Source organism: Leopardus geoffroyi, chromosome X (assembly GCF_018350155.1).
Source record: "Leopardus geoffroyi isolate Oge1 chromosome X, O.geoffroyi_Oge1_pat1.0, whole genome shotgun sequence".
Taxonomy (NCBI): Eukaryota; Metazoa; Chordata; class Mammalia; order Carnivora; family Felidae; genus Leopardus; species Leopardus geoffroyi.
This window is the reverse complement of record NC_059343.1, coordinates 57090414-57114363: the sequence shown is the minus strand read 5'-3', so window position 1 is coordinate 57114363 and position 23950 is coordinate 57090414. Positions and strand designations below refer to the sequence as shown.

General features: G+C 36.4%; 1 protein-coding gene and 1 pseudogene across 5 annotated transcripts in view; both read right to left on the bottom strand.

The window, feature by feature from the left end:
* The window catches only part of EDA (ectodysplasin A), a 431757-nt gene that overhangs the window by 272127 nt on the left and 135680 nt on the right, over positions 1-23950 (bottom strand). The window lies entirely within an intron of this gene.
* On the bottom strand, positions 15396-17279 carry LOC123595256 (annotated as a pseudogene).

Sequence of the window (23950 nt, the reverse complement as noted above, 5' to 3'; positions counted from 1 at the left end):
CGAACTCACGGACCTGGCTGAAGTCGGACGCTTAACCGACTGCGCCACCCAGGAGCCCCCAGACTGGATTTTAAAAAGCAAGGCTCAACTATAGGCCGCCTACAAAAATATGGTTTATTTTAAAGACACAAAAATGTTAAAAGTAAAAGGATGAAAAAAGATATTACATGCTAACACTAATCAAAATAAATCTGGAGTATTATATTAGCCATACAAAGTAGATTTTATTTTATTATTTATTGAAAGTTTGCTTTTTAATTATTTATTTTGAGAGAGAGAGAGAGAGAGACAGAGAAACAGAGAGAGAGAGAGAGAGAGAGAGAATGGGGGAGGGAGAGACAGAGAGAGGAAGGGAGAGAATCCCAAGCAGGCTCCCTGCTGTCAGCACACCACCAGATTCAAGGCTCAAACTCAAAAACTGTGAGATAATGACCTGAGCCAAAACCAACAGTTGGACACAGCTGACTGAGCCACCTAGGCACGCCATACAAAGTAGATTTTAGAGAAAAGAATATAAGCAGGGACAAGGAAGTTCATTTCATAGTGATAAAGAGGTCAATTCATAAAAAGAACAATTCTAAATGTTTATGTATCTAATAATAGAGCTTCACAATACGAAAACGAAAAACTGACACCTGTAAGGAGAAATAAACAAATCCACAAATATACTCAGAGATTTCATTACCCCTTCCTAAGTGAAAAAATAAGTAGACATAAAATCAGTAAGGAAACAGAAGACTGCAAACACCATCAACCAAGGTGAACTGATATGTAAATGACACTCCACTAAGCCTTTCAAGAGTACACATCCTTTTTCGCCTGCATATGAAACATTTACCAAGATAGACCATATTCTGGGCCATAAAAATGTTTCTATAAATTTAAAAGGATTTCAAGTCACACAAAGTGTTTTCTCATCACAGTGGAATTAAAACAGAAATCAAGAACAGAAATACATCTGGAAAATAATCAAGAATTAGATTATTCTATGGAAATTAGGTAACATACTTCTAGCTAATCCATGGGTCAAGGAAAAAATCTAAAGGAAAATTAGAAAAAGATTTGGTCTGAATGATGATGAATATACAATATATCAGAATAAAAAATTCAGGGGACATTTATATCATGAAAATATCTATATTAGAAAAAAACACAAAGGTCTCTAATCAATGACCTCAGGTTTCTACATTATGTAATAAAATAAGAACAAATTAAACCCACATAAAAGGAAATGTTTGTAGAAATTAACAATTTGATTCTAAAACTTATAATGAAATATAAAGCACCTACAATAGTCCAAATAATTTTGAAAAAGAACAATGAAGGATTTACACTACTTTGCTCAGAACACAATAAAGATACATGAAACAAGATAGTATATTATTGTGTAAAGATAGACAAAACAATATTGACATTTGATTTTCATCATATTTCATTATGTTGTCATTCATTATATTTCATTATACTGCCTACTTATTCAATTATGCTCTTATAATCTCAATTGATTTTCAACAAAGGTACCAAAGCCATACACTGGGAAAGAACCATCTATTCAAAAAATGATGCAGAAACAAATGGATATCTACATGCAAATAAATAAGTAATAAACCTTGGCTCTTATCATACACTATATACAAAATTAAGTCAATACGAATCATGGACCTAAATCTAAGATTTAAAACGATAAAACTTCTGGACAAAAACATAAGAGAAAATCTCAGTGTCCTTTTGTTTGCCAAAGATTTCTTAAATATGACATGAACTCACAAATTATAAAAGGGAAAAAATCAGTAAGTTGCATTTCATCAACATTAAAAATGTTTACCCTTCAGAAGACACCACTGTGAAAAGGTAAAAGCAAGCCAAAGACTGGGAAAACATGTATTTGCAAAACATGTATCTGACAAAGGACTTGTATCTAAATTACATAAGGAATTCTTATAAATCAATAGTAAGATGTCAAAGATCTTAATAAAAATAGGAAAAATACTTAAGACACTTCACCAAAGAATATATTTGGGTGGCATATAAGCACATAAAAAGATGTTTGATATTATTAGCCATCAGAGAAATATGAATTAAAACCACTATGAGATAATACTATACACACACTACAATGGTTACAATTAAAAAAGTTCACTATACTAAGTATGGGAAAGGATGTAGGACAACTGAACTCTCACATGTTGCTAGTGGTAGTACAAAATTTGGAAGTTTGGCAGCTTTTAAAAAGGTAAATGTCACAGACATTCCACAATTCATTTATCTAAGAGAAATAAATGTGTATGTACACAGAAACCCTGGTACACAAATGTTCATAGCAGTTGTATTTATAATAGCTAGAAGTGAAAGTAAGTCAAATATCAATAGTCGACACTAAAAACAAATTGTCATGTATCTATACAACGCAATACTACTAATCATTCAAGAGGAATGAATTAGTCTTATACACAACATAGATGAATATGAAAATAATTATGCTGAGTGGAAGAAGACAAAGAGTTCATACAGAATGAATCCATTTATAGAAATTTCTAGAATCTGTAAATTAATCTGTAATGACAGGAAATAGATTAGTAGTTGCCTGGAAGGGAAAGTAGTAAAGGATCAGAGAATGGAGGGAACACAAAAAAGCACCAGGAAATTTTAGGGGATGATGGATATTTATTATCTTGATTGTGGTGGTGGGTGTATACATCAAATTGTACACTTTAAATGTGCTTTATTATATGTCGATTATACCTCAATAAAAGTGTTAAAAACTATAAGGAAAAGTATGGCATAGTTAACACAATCACAATTTTATTCATAGTTATTTTACTACTTGTAAAGATTTCTAAGTGTTTAATGTCAACCCCCTGAAAAATCAAGTCTTTCTAGCCACAGGACCAGGACAATGGCAGACTAGCAAGATAGAAAACTTGTAGACAATCTTCTCCCTACTCTACACAAACACCATAGATAAAACTGTGGCACCACCCATATCACCTTCAGTAAAGGCCAAATGGGAAACTTGAATATCAACTCCAGCCTATATGTAAGGAAGAGCCTCTATTACCTCCCCATTGGGAAGATGTCAGAAAACACTGAGTAGAGACCTGGGACCTTCATCCATGTCTGGCAATAACAAGGTTTTCCCACTACTTACTGTCATTAAAAACCATCTGGTAAACCTGAGCTTCAACTCCTACCTAATGGTTAAGAAGGCACTCCTCTTCCTCCCTGCCAAGGTGGTGTCAGTGGAGGCCTCCTGGGGAGCCTGAACTCCCACCTCCACCTAGCAGTAACAAGGCATCCTCTTCTTGACTAGAGTTTCAAGAAAGGTTGAGCAGGGAACCTAGATATCCCCATCCACCTGGCATGAACTAGGCAGTGCCTACCTTCTCTCACAGGTGTAGCATCAAAGAAGGCTTGCTAAAACTGATATAAGATCCAGAACTTATAGCATAATGCTCAAAATGCCCAGTATTCAATTAAGAATCAATCATCAGAGCACCAGGTGTGGACGGAAGTGTTGTGTCACTAAATTGTACACCTGAAACTAATATTTCACTGTATTTTAACTAACTGGAGTTTATTTTTTTAATGTTTATTCATTGTTGAGAGAGAGAGAGAGAGAGAGGCAGAGAGAGAGGCAGACAGAGGATCTGAAGGAGGCTCTGTGCTGATAGCAGCAAGCCTGATGTGGGGTTGGAACTCACGAACCATGAAATCATGACCTGAGCTGAAGTCAGACACTCAAAGAAGTGAGCCATTGAGGTGCCCCTAACTAACTGGGAAAGAACTGTCTATTCAAAAAATGATGAAGAAATAAATGGATATCTACATGCAAATAAATAAGTAAATAAACCTTGGAGTTTAAATAAAAACTTAAAATAGGAAGTCTCAACAAAGGAAGATATAAAGAAGAACCAAAAGGAAATTTTAGAACTGAAAGATACAATAGCCAAATTAAAAACTCAATGGATGGACTCAACAGCAGAAGGGATAGAATGGAGGAAAGAATCAGAAAACTTGGAAATAGAACAATAAAATGGGTATAAGATTATGCAAACTATGTTCATCCATACCAGAGAATATTACTCAACAATAAAAATAAAAAACGGATACAGACAACAAACAGATGTATCTCAAGTGTATTATGCTCAGTGAACAAAAGTCAATCTCAAAAGGTTACATACTGTATGTTTTCTTTTATATAAGACTATAGAAATGACTGAAATGACAAAGCTTTATAGATCGAAAAAAGATTAGTGGTTGCCAGAAGTTAAGGATAGTGAAAGATGAGAGGCGGGAGACTTGATTCCAAAGGGGTGGGTAACAAGTAGAAGATCTTTGTGGTAATAGAATAGTGCTGTCTCTTGGTTGGTTATACAAATCGTCACATATGATAAAATGACACAGAACTATATACACACATAATATCCTGGTTTTGATATAGCACTCTAGTTATGTAGACTGTAACCATTGGGGGAAATTATATAAAGGATATGACAGTTCTTTGTACTATTTTTGCAACCCCCTGTGAATTTTTAAAAATAAAAGATTATTTTTGGAGTGCCTGGGGGGCTCACTCAGTTAAGCATCGGACTTCAGCTCAGGTCATGATCTCACAGTTTGTGAGTTCGAGCCCAGCATCGAGGCTCTGTTCTGACAGCTCACAGCCTGGAGCCTGCTTGAGACTCTGTGTCTCCTTCTCTCTCTCTCTCTCGCCCTCCCCCACTCATGTTCTCTCTCTCCTCTCTCCAAAATAAATAAACATTAGAAAAATTTTTTAAATAATACAAAATAAAATGTTATTTTGAATATTCTAATATTTTATATTGTATTTAATTTACAATAATTTATATTTTATTATTTATATTGAATTATATTAATAGTATTTATTTTAACATAAAACGTTTAAAAAGAAAAAATAAAATCAAGACATTGGAAGGGCACCTGGGTTGCTCAGTCAGTTAAGCATTGGACTCATAATGTTGGCTCAGGTCATGATCTCACGGTTCATGAGATCGAGCACTGTGTCGGGCTCTGCACTGACAACTTGGAGCCTGCTTGGTATTCTCTCCCTCACTCTCTCTTTCTCTTTGCCCTTCCCCTGCTCACTTGTTCATGCTCTCTTTCTCTCCCTCAAAGTAAATAAATAAAATTTTAACAAAGACATTGGAAACAACTAGAAACACAATTTAACAAATATGAATGATGGGTAAGATTCTGCAGGCTAGAGAGACATCCTAGAGTGGGAAAACAAAAGCATTATACTTGTCGTCATCCAAACAACATATTACCAAATCACTGACTACCGAAGAGAAATGGAATGAAGGGTTACTTTACTCCAAGTATAGGTTACACACCACTAGAGAATGGTTATATTCAAACTTGGGAACATTATCTTTGGGATAACAAGGTAGAGAGAGAATAAAGATGGTATATAGTAGGCTATCAACATATTAAAAATATATATGTTGAATGAATGAATGAATGGGTAAGCCAGTTTCCTTCTTATCTATGTCATCATTGCTATGCTATCTCACAGTCTTTAAAAAAACTTTTTTAGGGGTGTGTGTGGCTAAAGGAGACCAGAATTTTGGCTCTTTGGTGATAAATGATTGGTTTTTCCCCCTTTAGGGTGGAGTGTTAATATAATTTTGTTCCCTCCATAAGTAATTTAAAAACCAATTTTTTAAAGCACCAATTTCTAATTGTTAGGCGGTGTTGTGCCTATGACCATTTGATTTGTGGATCTTATCCAAGTCATTTTAAGTTAAAGAGACAATGACTTTGAATTAATTTTGGTTTGAGAATTTCACACTAACCTTTGATAAGATTGTAAACATCCTGGGATACCACCCTAGATGACAAGATGTCAGAGTGATCAAGATGCCATAAAAAGAATGTTGTCCCTTAGATAAATACAATGATCTCAGCTCTGGTCATTTATAATGGAGTCACTTTATAAAAATATGGGAGATGAGACTGTCTAATAAAGGTTTTATCAGGGCAGTTTTAATAAAGAAAGATAAGAGGGTAAAAGTAGGAAGAATTTTTCAAAAATACAACAAAAAAGGAAAACTAACAGTTTTCCTTGGTGTCTTTTTCTTATTATGTAATACCTTAATAGGGAATTTCCATTAGGACAGAGTCTCAGGAGCAAGGAATGAATGGAGGTGGCAGTGGTAGAAGGAAAAAAAAATAAGGAAAGATAAGAAGAGATCTACAAGTAAGGTTCAGTACTAGACCAAGGTACTATCAGAGAGGAAGGACAAAGAGGAATATAAACTTTCTTTTGATCTTATCTCATTATCTTCTCAGCTCAAAAAAGTCTCTTATGCTCACCTCTCCCTTTCTGGCTAGCTCATCACTTGTCCCTATTATATCTTTCTACTAATACCTAATCAAGATTTATTATAGCAGAGTCTCCCCACAGACTCTGGCAGGTCAATGTTAGTCTGGTTTTTGACAGGAAAGTTCAATGCAGTTGACAGATGAAATGCAATTGAAGTCTAAAGTCTCAAATCTCATTGACTTAAATCTTATGCCTGATAATCACTCATCATCATATCCTTTTTAGTCAGAGGGCACTAAAGCTAACTGATGCATCAGGCAGAGAACTCCAACCATGCTGCTCTAGGGAAATTTGCATAATGTACCTAAAATACCAGGGGCTGGCTTCAGTGCTCACAAGCGCTATCACCAGTGAAGCCTCTCTAGTGCTAGGTCCAAATATAACATATCAAGCCACTAATTGTTTTCATTTACTGAGGCTTTTTAAATGTTTAATAATTTACTTTCATTATACTGTCAGAGGTCACATAAGGGAGAAGCTGCAGCATTCTGTAGGCATAATTCACAGCTTTCCATTCAATCTAGATACTTCAGTTGCATTGTCATATTTTCAAATTGATAAATCTGATTATCTTTAGAGAGCATACCACTTGCTCCCTTCAGAAAACATTTTTCTTATTTACCAATAAACATCTCAGAGACGTTTGATTGCTCACCAAATGTATGCTCCTGTAATAGACATTTAGACACAAAACAAAAAAAATGGAAAGCAAATTTCTCTCCTTCTCAAAGGTCGGTCTAAAATATAAACAATGACATACTCACTTGCAAATCAAGACAACTACCAAAGCCCAAGAGCTTCTATGAAATCTCCTTCACTCTCAAGGAGGCTTGGATGCCCTGCATATTTTTAGAAAATACTTTCATGACTTCAATGTATTTATGTAAGGGCATCAGGAATTTTATTCCACCAATCTACCAATCATCTTTGTAATTCTTATCTGTCGTCATTGGTTCCAAAGACCATCAAACCAGAAACTTTCTCTCAAAGCCTAACTCAGGGCCATAAGATTCTAATATCACAGCTTTACTTTCCATAGGCCGCAGCAAATCCAAACTCATTCCCATTTTTCAGGGCACAAGGAGATATGCAGGTATTTCTAGCTAAAAATAAAAGTAGCTTCTTTGTCCCAAAGTACCTATGCAAAGGAATAAACACCTTTCCTTACTAACACCAAGAAGAATACAGTCTTACCTATCAACATCTGACACGCCAAGCATTTCAGTTATGGACCCTGCTGAGTTCTAATGATAGCAACTTTCATTAATTTCATCCTTCAGTAGAACATAAAGGGAAATCATCTTTCCTCTTATTATTTCCAACCAGTTCAGTCTGCTTAATGAATGTACTGATTAGTTACTGATTGTTCATCATCTTTAAAATTAATTTGAAAAGTAGATTTGGAAAAAACATCACTTGTGTTGGAGATAGACTGGGTGTTCATGAAGTGAGCACTCACTGAATTACGCATTCACTGTTACCAAGTGTCACAAAATGTTTTATTCTGCCAGCTGGAGACACAGATTTCACACTGAGGAGTGCAGTGCTTCCTATAGGAACAATCCCCCTGTGGATAGTCAATAAATCTTTATTAAAAGCCTTCCTTCCAGAGGGAAAAAGGGAGAGACAAGTGAACCAGGAGAGGGCTGGTTGAAAACTTCTGTGGCTGTTTCAGGAGAGACAACTTATTGGAAACAAAAGGGAATGCCTGTAACCTTTCTAGCAGAGGGCACTGGAGACTGGGAGAAGTGGCCACAAATCATTCTGGAATAAAGGGGATTGGGCAGTAATTTCAAGACTTTGGCAACTAGATTGCTATGCACCAGAAATACACAGCCTCCTATGTGTATTTCCCTGTTGCCACCAATAGCTTCTGCTTTTAAAAGAGTCAAGAGTTATATAGTAAACATTTCTAGGTAACTTATCCAATACTTTAACTACCCAGAAGTAGCCAATAACCTACAAGACAGCCAATAATATACATTCTAAGAATGATCAAACATTAAGACATATATCCTTTGCTCATAAAAATATAGCATAACACAACATTAGGGTTAGGTTCTCATAAGAGGATTGCCTATGTGTTCAAGGTATAGTCACTCTTAAAATTGTGTCTAAAAATAACAAGCCTATTTATCTGGTCCCAGTGGCACAACTGATTTGGAATGAGGAGCTGCCAAATACACCAAATAGTAACAGCTGACATCAGTGGAAGAGATTATACAACTATAAAAAGCAGATATGAAATTTAAAAAGCATAGCAGTCTGGGGACATTTAGTGTGGGGAAAAACAGTACTGTTCCTATCAAATGTCCCCACTGGAACAATTATAGTTAAGACAAAGCAAAAACTTGAGATTCATAATGTTGGCAAAACTCTAATCTTGTCCTGATTTTGTCATCCTACTGGATCCTACTTTACACCAATAGCTCCAAACAGAAGGCCTTCTTGAGGTGGTGTCAGACAGTGGAGGGAAGAAAACAAGGTACTTACTCCTCATATGGCTTTAGATGTACCGGTTAAGCAAGTTTCAGATAGTTTGGGTCTGAAAATTTAAAATTTAAAATGTGGATATTTACTATTTCCCTCACAGAACTGTCATAAGGACAAAATAAGATACTGTATGTAAAACACTTCATTAAATATAAAGTGTTAAAAAATGGTAGCTTTCCATTTACTTTGTTCTGTTTAGTCCAAAATACAACTATAAGAATCCATAGTGGTTATCTTACCCTTTTCATAACTTTCTGTGCTTTCTCGTTTAACACATCTCTCCTCCTCTTATATTTGTGAGGGATTATGATACCATCATTCTAGGTAAAACTGAACCCAACAGGCATCCTTGATTCCTCCCTTTCCATTCATATCTAAGTAATGACCTTGGCCACCTCTTTAACCCCTACTATAGCTTTCCTTTGCCTTCCATTCACTTGGATGCATCCTTTTCCAGACCCTCAGAGATCATGTCTAACTGGTTTTCTTATATCTAGTTTCTTGTATCTAGTTTCTAGTTAAGTAAACTTTCTTATAGCTGTTCTAAAGACAGCTTCAAGTAGGTCATCCCCTGGATCAAAAGCTTTCACTGACTTCCCAGTGCCTTCAGGATAAAATCCAAAATCACCAAACTGGCATTCATAAAAATCCATGGGAAGAATTTCTCAGAGGTCTCAAAAAATCTGTGCTTGCTTCTTCTGAGAAATTGGTTCATTTTAATGTCATGAATCTCTGCATATCTTATAGTGAATACTTCCCTCTTCGTCTGCTAAGACACTCAGAGCCAAACTTAGATTACAACTATAAAGACCCCAATGCTGTGTACTTGGTTAAAACCTTACTGGGGTGCCTGGGTGGCTCAGTCGGTTGATTTCTGCTCAGGTTATGATCCCAGGGTCAAGGGATCGAGCCTCGTGTCAGGCTCCACGTTGTGCACGGAGCCTACTTGAGATTCTTTCTCTCTCTGCCCCTCTCCCCTTCTCTCTCTCTCACTCGCTTTCTCAAAAAAAAAAGTCCTTATTGTGGCCTCATTTCAGTTTCTTACATTTATTTTCCCTTCACATGCATTTCTTTGTCTATTTGTTCATCCTGTCATTGTATTAGTTTCTCAGTAAACCAACTCAAATCCTGTTAGAATGAGGTAGAGTATAAAATGATATTGTGAGACTTAAAACACTACATGACCATATGAACAAAGGTGGAAAAAAGACTGGGTAGCAAGAGAGGGAGCAGGAATGAGGATGAGAATGATCTTCACTGATGTAAAGGTATCAGTTCAATTGTAAGAAAACTAGAGAGAACCATTTGGGGAACATTTACTATCAGCATTTGTAATAAGCTAACAGGGAAACAAACGAAGCATTTACAGTAAGAAATCTATTCTTGACAACATCTCTGAAAATATGTTCTACTGCTAACCTTTTGTCTTAAAATATATTACCAAACGAAAATGTAATGAAGTCAAAGCTAAACAGAATATGATGATGACTTACATTTGTACTGCTTTGCTGCTTACAAACCCCTTTCACATATAGTATCTCAATGGGACCATTCCGGACTATTCTTTGTTGTAGAAGCCATTCACATTGGCAAGAAGCTGTTTCAAGCAGCATTCTCCATATCTGGGTTATTAAAGATGTGGTATATGCTGTAATAGAAAGTCGTATTGTATGTTGTTTGTCCCCTCTCTCTAAATCCTTCTCTACTGGCATTTCATCTTGTTCTTTAAATCACCAAGCTCTACCATGCCAATGTTAGTCTGATCTCTTTACCCATTCTTATTTTGAGCCTCTTTTTAGACATAGGATCCAACCCTCCCTTCCTTGTCCTCATCTTCCAGCCCCAAAGAATAGCTTTCCACTTCTTTGCACGCCCAGACCATTCCCTCTCAAACCTCTACCTTTCTAAGAAGGCATTTATTTTTTAAGCATTTCAGCTATGAAGACCACCCACTATGGGGCTCATTTATTGTTCTCATTTTATATTGCGCTGCACCAACTTGTATCTTTAGACTGTAAGCTCCTCAGTGAAAGGATTTTCTTCTTTGTTTAGTGCAATCAACCTATTGTAAAGTACTGTGTATACTTACAGACTATCACTAATGCGGTTCTTCCTGGGTTTCACTGGAATTATCTACTTAGTCATGTGATTTCACTTGGCCATCATTTTTCTTCCACTGAATTATTTGGGGCCCTCTTCCAGATTTTTTTAAAGTAAAAAATTAGCACTTTCTGCTTTCAAGAGTGCGATAAGCTACACATTTGAATGTACATGCTTCATCCTGCTTTATTCTATTTCTTACAGATAACAATATCAAATTAAATACCTTCCAATAGTCTGCTACAAAGGCAAAATACAAAGCCATTTTCCTTCTGGCTAATCTACAGATAATCTTATTCACTCCTGCTGTACAGAAAAATGACAACAGTCCACCTGGAATTGAATATATTCCAGCTATCATTAGTTACAATGCTGTATCAGGGGAACAATGCTGGCTAAAAAAATAAAGTCATTAATTTCCCTAAAACAAACAGAGGGGAAAGACAATTTAAGATACATAGAGTTACTGCATAATAAATTCCATTTTTTCAATTAATGCAAATATTTAATGACAACGTAAAGTTAAAAAACCAAAATGCATTAGGGTTGCTTAGGTGGCTCAGTCAGTTAAGTGTCCACCTTTGGCTCAGGTCATGATCTCATGGTTCATGAGTTCAAGCCCCACGTCAGGTTCTGTACTGACAGCTCAGAGCCTGAAGCTAGCTTTGGAGTCTGTGTCTCCCTCTCTCTCTGCCCCTCACCATGCTCAGATTCTCTTTCAAAAAATAAATAAACATTAAAATTTTTTTAAAAAAAATCAAAATGTATTGAAGGATAAATAGATCGGACAGTACATAAATTATTGTGTGGAACCAAGAGTCAGATATAATCCCAAATCCCGTTCAGCAATTAGTTTCATAAGTATCAACATGGAGAGAAAGATGTCTCTACCTTTTTTGTGTGTGTGACAAACTTGTCTGAAACTTTTGCTCAAAATATATTTGCTCAATATAGATGCTGTTCCTAGGTCTAAGAAACAGTGAAAAAGCCCAAATGTGGGCAATGGAAGAGGGAAGGAGCAAGCAAACTAGAATACTCCATAAACTGTGATTGTCAACTAGCTCTTACAAAGCATACAGGAGTAATCCCTTGGCAATGAATCTTCTTTCACTGTGAAAATCTAGTTCATGTCATTGGAGATTTCATACAAGGTCCGTATTTCATCCAGTTCATGGGCAATAGTTTTACTCTCCACCCCACAGGAGTTTTTGGCTTATGCTCAATTATCTGGATGAATCACAATGCCTAATCCTTACTCTTTGTGTATACACATGGAGATGGACACCTTTTAAACACTGTACCTGACATTTGCAAGTAGTCTTAAAGAAAAGTTCCAAAGAAGAGCATGTAGTAGAACTGGAAGGATACAAACATGAATTATTTTAGCATCTAAAGGACATTTCAGTATAAACCCTACTTCTGAGTGATATACAACAAAAATGCAAATAAATTGCTTGAGAATGATGGTTCCATAGCCAAAAAATGCTATTAAGTTCATATCTGTAGCCACATAAAGAGTTTATCCCATAGAGACAGCCCATATGGAGATCTTTGCACAAAGATCCATCAAATCCTGGCAGTGAAAACCTATCAGGACAGGTGTAGATCCTATCTCCAATGCCCCTTAGTGAGCATTTCACAGGTGTGTGGCTAATAGAAAATATGTGACAGGTGAAGTCCAGATGATTAAAATTTGGATTAAAGTGATACCTTAACACCTTATCTACAATGGCTTTATTATGAAATTTCAGCTTTCTGTTTGTAATGCTTTGCAGTGCCCCTCCAGGCAGAATTAAGAGTGTAAGAGTTTCTTCCTTATGGACATGTTTCTGTTAAGCAGCTAACATAGTATCTGCTGGGATGAATTTAGAATATCTTTTCATTATAAGGAAAGAACTCTAGACTACAATAAGTCAAATGTATACCAGATGATAACCTTCTACCTCCTAAAAGAGATGCATTGGATGAACATGCTTTAACCTTGAATACTCAGGATCATACAATCAATACTACTCAAAAAAAAAAAAAAGGCGATTTCATGTTCAACTTTGGAATTAAGTTGGCTAAATAAATGTTAACTGTGAGGTATCACACTTGACCAACCAAGTTTGGTTAGCACTCTCCTTAATTAATAAATTATTTGCAGCAAACCCTTTAAACTAAGGAGACATAGCTTAACTTATTTCTTCTGAGTTTAGCAGCATCTACCAGGAATTTCTCATGGGCTACATTCATAAAAATTAGAAAATCAAAAGGACCAGGAGACTAACACATACTGGGAAGAGAAAGGGGACTCATGTTAAATGCAAGTAAGAGTTCACTACCAATTGTTCTCCCTTAAACTAACCCTCCCATTCCTCTGGTTTGACTGTGATTTTTTAAAATAATTGGTGTATTGCTAGAAATCACATTCTTAACCCACAGGACCAGAAAATGAGAGAGCTCACTTCATGCTGTTAATGGTAAATTAGCACATGATCACAACCTAGCAGTAATTAGGGAAGTTTACAAAGCAAACCTCTCACACCTCTTCTAGAGTTTTCTACTCTTCTTCCCTACACAAAGCAGACATAAAACCAGATATTTGTATTATAAACAAGCTGTTACAAAATCAGGGCCCCCAAAAACCATTTTCTTCTATAGGTTTATTTGTAGTAATGTAGTCCACTATAGTCACTGCAAACAAAGCACCATTACTATAGAGCCTCCAAGATGGTATGGAAATATCTTTGTCTTTGTAATAGGATTTTACTTGAATAAAAGGAAAGATGTCCTGAACAGTGAAAGTCCTAAACACAGAAATGACTTAGAAGGAGGTTACAAAATTTCATTCCTAGGGGCCTTTTATTTTAAAAGAATATAAAACTATTTATTGACTACTGTTTACCAGTATTTACAATAAAGTAAACAATACATAGTTGGATAACATTCTGATTATTACAGAGTTAGTGTTTTTCCTGGTTTCTGCTGAACCAGTAACTCAAATACTGAGAAGACTGAGCCTACACGTAAGGAAGAATTTGGGGTAAAGAAAAAACACGCAACTCAAAGAATTTAGAATACAAAAGTTTGTTGACCCATTTATTTCAGCAGGTCCTAAATTGCCAATATCTGATTATGATTAGGTTTCCATGAAGAATGTCTTAGACATTCCATGAATCATGATCTTTTAGTCAATACAGCACAAAGATTTCCACTTCTTGAAAAGGAATGGTTCAGTAGAAGGAACCTTTAAATGTCCATTTAACTAACTTTCACTTACCTAATTAAAACAAACAAGGATTTGTCTAGTTGTCTCATTTGCATGGGGAGGTTGTTGGTAGTAATAAAATTTTCCTTTCAGGGATCTTGCAAATAAACTTGCATTTATATCACTCTAGATATGGAAATGGATTCTGATATAGCTGCTTTTAAATTGTTCTGTTTAAATTGTTTACAATATATTTAAATTGTCCAATTAATTACAAAATTTGAAAAGTTAAGGCTTCAGGAAAAATTTCAATTTAACTTTAAGTGATTCATTTCCTAGGTTGCTGAAAATGACAGCATCCCAGAAACATGGGCTTAGCCATGATTATGAAATGCTGTTTTTGTTTTGGTGAATGTCAAAAAAAAAAAGGAAAGGAAAGGAAACCATTTACGTTTGTATTTTTATGTATACACACAAAAACAACCACAAATAAGCAAAAACACAGATGGCCCTTAGGCATATGGGAGTAAAACACAAATTCTTTTTTTTTTTAATGTTTATTTATTTTTGAGACAGAGTGCCAGTGGGGGAGGGGCAGTGAGAATGAGAGACACAGAATAAGAAACAGGCTCCAGGCTCTGAGCTATCAGCACAGAGCCCTACGCAGGGCTCAAACTCATGAACTGTGAGATCATGACCTGGGATGCAGTCAGATGCTCAAATGACTGAGCCACCCAGGTGCCCCGTAAAACACAAATTCTGATTGAGTAATGACTCTAAAGATTTTCCCATGGTCTCAAATATTCTTTTCTGACGAAGGAATCAACTACAGAAAACTTTCATTGTTTCAAAGTAACCAGAGATATAGACTGGAAAACAACAACTCCCCCAATACTACTTCAAATTGAACCTATCAAAGTTGATTTTTATTAGAATACTATTTCTTCACACAAATAAATCAAAAAACCAAAACCCAGGAGCACCTTAGTGGCTCAGTAGGTTAAGCATCCAACTTTGGCTCAGGTCATGATCTCTCCTCTGTCCACAAATTTGAGACTCACTTTGAGCTCTGTGCTGACAGCTCAGAACCTGGAGCCTCCTTTGGATTCTGTATCTCCCTCTCTCTCTGCCCCATCCCCACTAGCATTCTTGTTGTCTCTCTCTCTCAAAAATAAATAAACATAAAAAAAACCCAAAACCCAGATTACATGTGTGTGTATATGTGTGTATATAAACACACACATATATATATACACATATATATATATATATATATACACACACAATCTATACATAAAAAGTTATTGAGCATCATCTTCTAAACAAAAATGCCACCTTAGTCTGTACTCATAAAAAGCAATTACAATTTGAGGACATTTGATGTTTGCCTCTTTTGCCAGCACCATGTCTACCTCATCTGAATCTTTCCATTTCATGAGAAACATTAATTCTCCACTGCTGCCTGTGGCACCAATTATTCATTCAGTATTTATCAGCAGCATCTTTTTTCTCCTTTGATTTGCTATCATCAGATTCATTGTCAGATACAGATTTTCTTTTCGTGCAATCTTTTTCTTTGTCAGTTTTTGAAAATTAAAGAAATACTTCAATTAATTCTGGACAATCTTAATTTTCTTCAGGTTCCCAAGTATTGTCAGCATCTGTAAATCCCTTTCACTTAAGGAAATACTCCACCTTCCCATTCACTACATGTCATTTCAGTACATTTCAGTACTTTTCTTCAGGCTCTGCCTCTTTTACTTTTTTTCTCTTCTCATTCTATTTCTTTCCCAATTTTTGCAATGTAGTTTTATTGGAGGCCATTTTTTATTGCAGGCTTGAAGAGCATTTATTCACTGCCTCTGAGCAGTTCTGGGTCCCTGGTTTGCAGCATCTCCCCTTTAATTATTTTTTAATGGACGTTTTGTCCTGAAAAGCCTTAATTTTTTTAAGTAATTAAATGTGTAAATATTTTATTTTATTGCATCTTCATTTTAAGACATAATTAGAAAGATTTCTCCCCATACACAGATTATAGAAGAATCTACCCATATTTTCTTCTAATTCTTCTGTTGCTTCAAGATTTGCATTTAGATCTCTGACCAATTTGGACTCTGTGGTATCTTTTCCTAAGTGGCTATTTTGGTTATTTATCAACGTATAACAAACTACCCCCAAACTTAGTGGCTTAAAATAATACCCACCTTATTAGCTTCCATAGCTATTATGAAGATTTGACTCAGCTGAGCAGTTCTGCTAATCTTGCCTGTGGTTCTCTTGTATAGTTGCAGTACTTGGTGGCTGGGGCTGGAGTTTTGTAAATGCTGTAAAGTTCTGTAATGCTGGAGTTCTGTAAATGGATTTAAATGCTGGGAAGGTGGGGCATCTCTCTTTCTGCATGTAGTTCCAGGTCCTCTTCTCTCCAAGTGGCTTCTCCATTTAGTCTTTTCTTCCTTTTTCTTTTCTTTTTTAAACAGCTTTTATTGTGGTTGGCTTCATATACCATAAAATTCACCTATTTATAGTTCATACATTTCAGTACAATCATAGATTTGTACAGTCATCACCACAATCTAATTTATAAGTACTTTTAACATCCTGGAAAGAAACCCTGCACTCATTAGCAAGTCATTCCTCATTTTTGCTGCAACCCTCATCCCTGTTCCTGCCTTAATTACTGATCTACTTTTCTGTCTGTATGAATTGGTCTATTCTGGATATTTCATAAAGGAATAATATACTACTTAGTCTTTTTAACTAGCATCTTTTACTTAGCATAATGTTTCAAGATTCATCTATGTTGTAGCATGTATCAGAATTTCATTGCCTTTTATAAACAAATAATAATCCATTGTATGGTGACATCGCAATTTGTTTACCCAGTAATCTGTTGCTGAACACTTAGGTTGTTTCCACTTTTTGGCTATCATGAATTATGCTTCTATGAAATTCTTTGTAAAGTTTTTGTGTGGACATATGTTTTGATTTCTGAAGTATATACCTAAGAGTGGAATTACTGGGTCATCTGTTTAGCCTTTATTTTTTAAATGCCATTAAAATTTTTTTTGCATCATGATAAGTCTACTCTTTACTCCTCATCTCCTATTACCTTCAATCCCTACACCCTTCCCTCTGGTAACCATCAGTTTGTTTTCTATAGTAAAGAGTCTGTTTCTTGGTGTGTCTCTTTTTCCCTTTACTCATTTATTTCTTAAATTCCATATATGAGTGAGATTATATGGTATTTGTCTTTCTTTGACTTACTTCATTTAGCATTAGTCTCTAGCTCTATCCATATAGTTGCAAATGTAAAGATTTGGTTCATTTCCATTGCTGAATAATATTCCATTGTATATATATACCACTTCTTTATCCATTCATCTATCAGTGTACACTTGGACTGCTTCCATAGTTTGGCTATTGTAAATAATGCTACAGTAAACATAGGAGTGCACGTGTCCCTTTGAATTAGTGTTTTTGGGGGCACCTAGGTGGCTCAGTTGGTTACACATCTGAAGTTTTAGATTAGGTCATGATCTCAAGGTTCATGGGATCAACCACAGAGCCTCCTTGGGATTCTCTAACTCCTTATCTTTCTGCCCCTTCCCCACTCATTCTTGCATTTTCTCTCTCTCTCTCAAAATAAATAAATAAAAATAAATTAATTAGTGGGGGTTTTTATTGGATGAAATCACAGTAGTGCAATTGCTGGATTGTAGGGCAGTTCTATTTTTCACTTCTTGAGGAAACTGCATACTATATTCCAGAGTGGCTGTACAAGTTTGTGTTCCAACCAACAGTGCACAGGGTTCCTTTTTCTCCACATTGTCGTTTCTTGTGATTTTGATTTTAGCCATTCTGACAGGCATGAGGTGATATCTAACTGTAATTTTAATTTGTATTTCACTGATGGTGAATGATGTTGAGCATCTTTTCATGTGTCTGTTGGCCATCTGTATGTTTACTTGAAGAAATGTCTATTCATGTCTTATGCCCATTTTGTAATTGGATTATTTGTTTTTTGGATGTTAACTTGCATCAGTTCTTTATATATTTTGGATGAACATTTTATTAAACACGTCATTTGCAAATATCTTCTCCCAGCCAGTAGCTTCGTTTTAGTTCTGTTCAATGTTTCCTTTGCTGTGCAGAAGCTTTTTTCTTAATCTTGATGTAGTCCCAATAGTTTATTTTTGCTTTTATTTCCCTTGCCCCGGGAGACATATCTAGAAAAATGTTGCTACTGCCAATATCAGAGATATTACTATCTATGTTCTCTTCAAGGATTTTTATGATTCCAGGTCTCACATTTAGGTCCTTACTCTATTTTGAGTTTATGTTTGTATGTGGTCCAGCTTCATTCTTTTGCATGTGGCTATTCAATTTTCCCAACATTTTTTGTTGAAGAGACTGTCTTTTTTCCATTGGATATTCATTCCTCATTAATGAAGATTAATTGACCATATAATTGTGGGTTCATTTCTGGGTTTTCTATTCTGTTTCATTTATCTATGTGTCTATTTTTGTGCCAGCAGCATACTGCTTTGGTTACTACAACTTTGTAATATAACTTGAAACCCAGAATCCTGATGTCTCCAGCTTTTGTTTTCTTTTTTAATTGTTTAATTTTCCCAGGCTTGATCTCATGACCCTGGGCCATGACCTAAGCTGAAATCCAGAGTCAGACGTTCAACCAACTGAGCCACCCAAGTGTTCCCAGCTTTGCTTTTCTTTTTCAATGTTGCTTTGGCTATTTGAGGTCTTTACAAATTTTATGATTGCTTATTCTATCTCAGTTAAAAATTCTACTGGTATTTTGATATGGATTGAATTAAATGTACAGATTGCTTTGGGGAGTACAGACATTTTAACAATATCTGTTCTTCCAATCCAGGAGTATAGATGGAATGTCTTTCCATTTCTTTGTGTTATATTCAATTTTTTCATCAGGGTTTTATACTGTTCAGAGTACAGGTCTTTCACCACTTTAGTTAGGTTTATCCCTAGGTATTTTATTGTTTTCGGTGCAATTGTAAATGGGACTGCTGTCTTAATTTCTCTTTCTGTTGCTTCATTATTGGTATAGGAATGCAGCAGATGTCTGTACATTGATTTTATATCTTGCAACTTTACTGAAGTCATTTATCAGTTTAGTCGTTTTTTGGTAGAGTCTTTTGGGTTTTCTATATATAATCACATGTCAAATGCATATATACTTCTTTTTACCAACTTGTATGCCTTTTATTGCTTTATGTTGTCTAATTACTGTGGCTAGGACTTCAAGTACAATGTTGAAGAAAAGTGGTGAGAGTGGACATTCCTGTACTGTTCATGACCTTAGGGGAAAGGCTCTCAGTTTTTACCCCTTGAGTATAATGTTGTCTGGTTTTTTTTTAACGTTTATTTATTTTTGAGAGACAGAGAGAGACACAGCACAAGCAGGGGAGGAGCAGAGAGAGAAGGAGACACAGAATCCGAAGCAGGCTCCAGGCTCTGAGCTGTCAGCACAGAGCCCAACAGCTCAGAGCCCAATGGGGGGCTCAAACCCTGAACCTTGAGATCATGACCTGAGGCGAAGTTGGAGGCTTAACTGACTCAGCCACCCAGGAACACCTCTTGTCTGTTTTTCATATAAGGCCTTTATTATGTTGAAATACGTTCCCTCTATACCTACTTTGCAGGGGGCTTTAATTATGCATGGATGTTATGCTTTGTCAAATGCTTTTTCTGCATCTATTGAAGTGATCATAAGATTTTCATCTTTTCTCTTATTGATGTGACATATCACATTGGTTTTTTTTGGTGAATACTGAAGCACACTTGCATCCTGGGAATAAATCCCACTTAATCTTATTGTATGATTTTTTAAATATGTTGTTGGATTCAGTGCTAATATTTTGTTGAGGCGTTTGCATCTATATCTGTGACTTAAAGGACGTAAAGGATCTTACAGGGGCACCTGGGTGGCTCAGTAGCTTAAGCGTCCAACTTCTCTCAGGTCATGATCTCACAGTTCACGAGTTTGAGCCCCACATTAGGCTCTGTGCTGACAGCTCAGAGCCTGGAGCCTGCTTTGGATTCTGTGCCTCCCTCTCTCTCTGCCCCTCACCTGCTCACACACTCACTCTCTCTCTCTCTCTCTCTCTCTCTCAAAACTAAATAAAAATTTTAAAAATTAAAAAAAAGGATCATGAAAAATTTCATTCCCGGGGCCCCTTAAAAATAAAGGATTCCTCTTTCTAGAAAGGTTTAAGTAGAGTTAAGACTAGAAGGAGGAAGATGGATGAGACCTCTCTAAACCCATGTAGCCCTATAACTCTAAAAACGGCCTTAACTCTGTGAACTCCACAGATGGAATAAGATAAATGTGCCACTTATAATTATTATCCTGATCCATCCAGTGATGCTGACTTTTGCCATTTGATGCTCACAAAGCACCACTCAGTATAATATACAAAGAATGCCATTATGTCTTTTGGATGGGAATACTTGAGATAAAATGGGAGGAAGGAGAAAATGTTTTGGTTAAAGAAAAAATTATGTATAGCAATAAAAACTTTGAGGTCACTTCTTCAAGAGAAAAATAAATTATCAAAGTTTTTTTTACTTCACCCTTTCTCATGACAGAAGTGATAGCTCCATCTCTTCCAAGAAAGAAAGAAAGAAAACAAAGTAACAAAGAAAGAAAGAAGAAAAAGAAACCTCTAGAGAGTGGAATTGTTTTTTAATGGACATATTGGGAGTTATATTTAGCTTTGGTAAAATGGTGATTTTCAGGGACTAATATTCTATTAGACCTAATGTCAGCATGGCATTGTTTCTATTACTTGTATACAGTTCAGTGTTCTTACAGAATCTAGGGATTCTTCACCTATCTCCAGGCCTCAAGAGGTCTACATTAGTTCCTGTCTTGTAGCCAGAAAAAGACTAATCAAGTCATAACAGGCACCCCTGGTCCTACTTCAAAGCGACTCTAAACCGACTTCAAAGCGACTCTCAAGTCCCAGTAAGTTGCTTTTATTTTTTGTCCTGCCTACTCTACCCAATGACCCAGTATTTACGGCCAGTCTTATATTTATTGATAATCCTCCTATCCAAGTGCTTGTTTATTTTATGTTATTTAACAAACACTAATATGGATGTTGTTCTAAGCATTTTATAAATATCAATACATCTAATCATCAACACAACCTTATAAGGGAAGTTCCATTATCTTCACTGCATACATAATAATTTAGGCTTAGAGAAGGTTAATTGACCCAAAATAATGCTGCAAGTAAATGGTGGAACAGAGCTTTGAATCCAGGCATCTCAAGAATCCATGTCTTTAGCTACTATACTATGCTGTCTTCACAAAGGATACAGTCAAATAATGGTTGTTGGTTTATCAATTACCCAAAAGTTCCTGATTTTTTTTTAATGTAATAATATCAAAACTGTAATTCCTTAAAGGCAACCAGCATAACCAATGATAACACTTACAAGTATCACATGACAGGCCTTTTTAGCACAGTCCTTAGTAATATATAACTTTGCATACCCCTGGAGATGGGCAGATACAGAACTTTGCAAATCATCTTATTTCTCTGCCTTTACCTAATCAACTCTTTTGTAAACAGAAGACTGTGTTTTTCATTTCCAAAGATTTTTCTATTATAAGCTTAACAGGTGTTTCTATGGAGCTCAGTAGCCTGAGGGCTAAAATTAAAATATTTGAATCACAATGAAGGCAAAAGGACACATCAAACTCCCCCCACACACACAACCCCACTCAAATACTGAATCTCAAAGCTTTCCAATTCTTTCCTGTACCACCTAAATGCTCCCCCCCCACAACACAGGCATAGGCTAAGGAACTTCCTACCATCAGTCTCCTCCAAGGGGCTTTCATCCTCCTATATTTGCCCTCCTTACTGGCATGGCAGCTGTTGATGTGACTGCTATTAGTCTATCAATTCCTAGGCTCTGTCAGTCTCATTTGGGCTTCTACTTTTCAAAATCACTGTCTCACCTGTTAATCCTGACGACCACCTTTCCAACACCTATTTTGAGTTCCCCAAAATACTAAAACTAGAAAGACAGGAAAGCCTTAATTTTTTCCTTTCCTCTATCTCCATATCCAATCTATCAGCAAGCCCTGTTGACTCTATCTTCAAATTATAACTCACATCCTCCCACTTCTCTCATTCTCCATCCTTATCATCTTAAACTAAGACCACATTATCTCTCCCTAGGACAAAAATAGTTGCCTCCTTGATGAGGGAAGTCAAGGCAAGCTGACAGGGCACAAACACCTCCCCCCCCCCCACACACACACAAACAAACAACCAGGGGGGATATGCTTGACATTCCTCCACACTCCTGGCTGCCCAAGAACAAAGAAAAGAAGAAAAGGGGAAAAACAAATGGTTAACCATTAGAGATCAAAGCCCTGCAGGAACTAAGTCTCCATCACCTCTCCATAGTGCTGTGGGGAACAAAGGCAGAAGGAAATGACACATAGAACTAAATTTCCTTATAACCTGCAGCCCATTGACAAATACTTGAGGCTGGCAGAGTAAAATGTTTCTCTAGAACTCCCTACTGTCTTAATGCTAATACTTTGCTAGAGGGAAAACCACCTTAGCTTGACAATAGCTAGGCCTCCAGTATCCTGTGAGTTTTCTTTAGCATGTGAAAATCTCCCTGGAAACGTCCCCTGGACTTTACCTCCCCCAATGTCATAGTATATAACCAGTCTCTCCTCAAGGTCCCAGGGTAGCTCTTCCTGACCACAGGTCCTGTCCCCATGTTTCAATAAAATCACCTTTTTTGCATCAAAGACATCTTCAAGAATTCTTTCTTGCCATTGGCTCCAGACTCCACAAACCCCACTGTCACCCCCAAAAACCTCAACCTCCTAGTGTCCTGGCTTCCACTCTTGACTTCCCACAATCCAATGTCCACTCTGTAGACAGTAATCTTTTTAAAGCACAATCTGATCAATCGCATTCCTCCTTAAAATTTTCCGGTGGCCTCCCACTAACCTCAGAACAAATCCAAATTGCTTACGATGGCCTATAAAAGCCACTCTGAATAATCTGGCCTCTGCTGATGTTTCACACTACTCATATTTTCCCTTGGGTTCTAAGAAAGACCAAACTCTTCCTAATCTCAGGATTTTTGAACTCACATTTTCCTTTACCTGTATCAGTTGTTCTCTTTGTGTGGCTAGATTTGTCTCCTCGATAAGGCTCAGTTTAAATGTTATCTCCTCCAACATGCCTTCTAACCATCCTATCATAACTATCTTTCTTATCATTATTTATCTTTATTTTATTATGTGGATTCTGTACTTCTTCATATTGATTACCATCTGACATTTTCTTAACTATTTTTGAAATTTGTTGCCTGTCTCCCCCTTTCTTCATCCAGACGTGGTGCCTCTCTTCAATTTTTTTTCTGGTGGCAAAAGAGGGGAGAGGAAACCCCTTCTGGCAGCAAAACCTTCATCTTTTCCTATCTGCCTCTCCTTGTCAGAGTTAAGACTTTTTTTTCTCTCCTCACTCCACTTTTTTTGCTCCCACTCCAAGCCAGATTTTGTATCCCCAAGACTCCAACTTGTACCCTCGTTTCTGCTCTGAAAAAGAGCATACTGGAAGTCACAAAATATGTCTTGCAGGCTGAAAAGAATTTTAAATCATAATAGAAGTCTGAAGAAATCCATCCTTTCCCTTATTAAAATTATACCCAAATCTCTTAGAAGACACAATAGGAAGAAAACTAGATACAGGAGAACAGAAGTTCAGGTTGGGAATAGTGGCTAATCTTCGGAGTCCTGA